The sequence below is a fragment of the Octopus bimaculoides genome, chromosome 11 (assembly GCF_001194135.2).
Source record: "Octopus bimaculoides isolate UCB-OBI-ISO-001 chromosome 11, ASM119413v2, whole genome shotgun sequence".
NCBI classification, from domain to species: Eukaryota; Metazoa; Mollusca; class Cephalopoda; order Octopoda; family Octopodidae; genus Octopus; species Octopus bimaculoides.
Window position 1 is genome coordinate 7,030,996 of NC_068991.1, and position 4,192 is coordinate 7,035,187.

Genomic DNA, 4,192 nt, shown 5'->3' on the forward strand with positions numbered 1-4,192 from the left:
GTTTTCCTCTCTGTTGACTATGGCTTGACAGCACATGCAATGCACACTTCTTGCTGGGTTCTTGCCATAGTTTTATTGAAGTCATACCAGCTACATTTAACTCTTAATAAACTTATTCCTTTGGCTTTTTTATGCTTGAAGTATGTTTTTAATTTAGATATACTAATAAAAATAGTATTATACTAACTTGAAATTCTTTTTATGAAAGAATAACAGGAAGTTTGAAATTATCATTTTAATAAATTCTGGTCTTGCGTAACATTGTTGAGTGCTGCTCAATGTTACATAAGACCAGAATTTAGATATAATAGCCCCAAAGCCTTCATTGCAAAATTTCAAATCAATTTCTTCCTAAAGTTTCTTAAATATTTGTCCTAGTAAGATAATATCTCACAAGTATCTCAGCAAAAATATGGCTACTGAGATAAGAACCAAGAATTCCCATGGTAATGCTATGTCAGTGTTGATATATATTATGGTGAAAACCAGACATTAGATATGAAATAGTTGTTGGTTTCAGCCAGGTGTGGAGAATCTCTTGCGAAGTAGCTAAGTACTTGTGGAGCTTATCTTTTGAAACAAATATTAAATCTTTAATTTTATAACTGTATATAATAAATGAATGTTTGGGTGCTAAGACAAACATTTTTTTTTCATATTGGTTTTTAGGGATTTGCTGCAGGCCATTTTAATTTCAATACAGGTGAAGTGTAATGCAGCAAACTGGCAGAAACGTTAGCATGCCAGGTGAAATGCTTAGCATTTTACATTCTGAGTTCAAATTCCGCCGAGTTCAACTTTGCCTTTCATCCTTTCGGGAACAATAAATTAAGTACCAGTTGTGTACTGGAGTCAGTGTAATTGACTGGGATCCTCCCCCAAAATTTCAGGCCTTGTGCCTAGAGTAGAAAAGAATACAGGTGAAGTATTCCATACTTCTAATTTCAAGTTAACTCCTCTTTTTTCTAACAGGAAAAGAAATGTTTTACTGTATCGAGTTACAAAGTCCTAACGATTTAAGATTTCAGAAAAAAATGCCAGAGTAAGGGTGTAAATACCAAGAAAGGGACTAATAAGCATCTGGAGATGCAACACTGGTAGCTTAGTAGATTCTAGAAACTCGGCCATCAATGTTTCAATATCAATTTGGCATCGTCTGTCTTTATGTTCTGAGTTCAGATTCCACCGAGATCGACTTTGCCTTTTGTCCTTTTGGGGTTGATAAATTAAGTACCAGTGAAACACTGGGGTCGATGTAATCAACTATCCCCCTCCCCCGAAATGTCAGGCCTTGTACATATAGTAGAAAAGAATATTAATTTTACATCCAAGAAAATCATAGCAAATTCTGAACAGAAGTTTTTTTTTAATTAATTAATTGTATACTTTCAGCTTTATTTTCTACTCATTTAACAAATTTTTTTTTGATTTTGCAATAACTTGTTTCAATCTCTTCATCTTAGCTTTCATTTTCAAGAAATGTTTGTCACATATTTCCACACCATTAGACTGAATAAGCAATGCAGGTTTCTTGCATAACTGCTATTATGAATCTAGTTACAACTTGACAGATCTCTTATTGTCTGTATTGAAATATTGAACTGGTTTCATCATGCCATAATCTTTTTGAATATCAGATGTTGATGGTGATGGGTCTCATCCAATTTTGACCCCTGTAAATGTTTGTAGTTTTCTAATAAGACTACCATAGAGAGAAAAGTCAATTTCCTGTTCATCATCTTTCATCCAGTGATCCTCATATTTATTATAAACTACCATGCAATGGTCTTTGTTTTGTGTGTGTGTGTGTGTGTGTATTTCTCCATTCCTCTGTGAAAGTCAGGTATATCTTACCATCTACTTTAAAATAACTTGTCACAGATTCCTGCACTAATCTATTATGCTTTGATTACTCTTTTGTGTCTATTGATAGCAAGCCATTTCAAATAATACAAAATCAACATTTTTTAAACAATTTCTGTTCTAAAAATATGGCATCCTTTATTGGATAGGATAAAAAACAAAAATAGATTTACTTCATTTTGTATTATTAATGGTTTGGTGGGTTTGTTTTTAAAAATTAAGCTTGCTTTTGTTACACTAACAGGTACAGAGATGTCATCATTGTAAATATCCAGCCAGCTCTCAGAAAAAATAGAAAAAAATAAACTTGCTTTCAAAATACTTTTTATTTTATTTTATTTTTTTTGTGGAAAGTTGTACTTTAAAAGTACTAAGATACCTAAAAGATACTACAAACTTTGTACTTTATCCATTGAATATAATTTACAAAAGTCAACGTGTAGGGTTTTTTTTTCTTCTTCTCTACACCATCTGACTTATAAATATCTGCAAGTATTTAAAAAATTGTTTTGTTTTTTAACTGTATGATCAAAGAAAAACCGGTGAAAAAAAACAAAGTATATTCACATTATTGGAAATATATATATATATCTTTTTTTTCAGTTTATTCGCCATTAATTAAGTTGTCTCCTTTTTTTTTTTTTTTTTAAATTAAATTTTACCACAAGAACTTGCTGTTTGGGTCTTGTGAGTTTATCACATTCTTAACTTTGTAACCTCATCCACACTATTTCAATCAGCATATTATGTGATTATCTTCAGATATGTCCATATATATATATATATATATATATATCCTTTAGCTAAAAAATGAAGTACTTGTATTTGTAACGCAAGATTTCAGTTTTCTTAGGTGATATGTAAAGAACATTGAAACCTTGCATTAGACATAAATTCAATTCTAATGGGAAATTATGTTTAAGTATGACATTTATGCAATCAGATAAAAATATAGTAATTGGTAGGAACACAAAAATTTGGTTAAAAGCCCAGAAAACCCAAACTATACCAGCAGTATCTTGTTTTAAAAATTATGTTATTACTATTATTTCTTTGTATCTTTCCTGCTTCCTGAAATTGATTTATTTTTATACTTCATTCTTAAATTTGTGAATTTTTTTTTTTAATGTAAATTTCTATTCATTTTGAATTTTATTGAAAATTCATAATTAAAGGAATAAAATCAGAAACTAAGCTTCGTTTTAATTTCTTTCAAAAAATTTTATTCTTTTACTGTTTTCAGTTATTTGTGTATTGCCATGCTGGAGTACCGGCTTCAAGGAATTGCTCAAACATATGCTGGTGCAACATCATGAAGAATTTTTAGTCAAATGAACTGACCCCAATACTTACATATAATTTTTTTTGTTTGTTTTTTGTTAAGCCTGACACTTTTTCTATCAGTCTTTTTTGTTGAACTGCTAAGTTTCTGGGACATAAACACCCTGGTACTAGTTGTCAAATGGTGATGGGAGAGACAAACATAGACACAAAGACACCGACGCACGCGCACACACACACACACAAGGATCTTTCGGTTTCTATCTACCACATCCACTTCACAAAGGCTCTGAGGCTATAGTAGAAGACACTTGCCCAAGGTGCCTCGCAGTAGGACTGAACCAGGAACTGTGTGGTTGGGAAGCAAGCGTCTTACCACACAGCCATACCTGAATAAGATACAGAACTGTTTGTTTGATATTCTGTGGTGCAATTGTACATTTTAAGGTTGTCAGAGATTAGGTTGTCCTATCTTCATTCAAATATCTTTTCAAGGTCTCTGTTCAAGGGGGTAATGTAAATATGGTGCGAGATATTTATTATAAGGTTACAGAAGATTAAAGCGGAATGAGAGATAATATCATTTATTTATGAGTGGTGAAGTGGCAGAATTGTCACTGGGTGGAATGTGTAGTTGTTTTTCTTCTGGTTCCTTATGTTCTGAGTTCAAATGCAACTGAGACTGACTTTATTTTTCATCCTTTCAGAGTTGATAAAATAAGTACCAGTTGAGCAATTGGGAAGTGGTATAGCTAAGAGGGGAGAAAGACCACTGCCCTCAAGGATATTTGGCACAATTTCGTTTTGGCTCGACTTCTATAAACATACTTCTTGGTAATTTCCATGAGCACATGTTGTCTTGGCAACTGTCAGCTGTGTGCTTGTTCTATTTGATGTATTGAAGTGGAAAGAGGAAGCTAATGGGTTGTTATTCCCTCAGCATACATATTACAATAATATAAACAAAAAACTAAACACCCTGTGCACACTAACACAGTATTTCACTAAATAATGGTCTCAGATTTTGGCACAAGGCCAGCACGTTCAG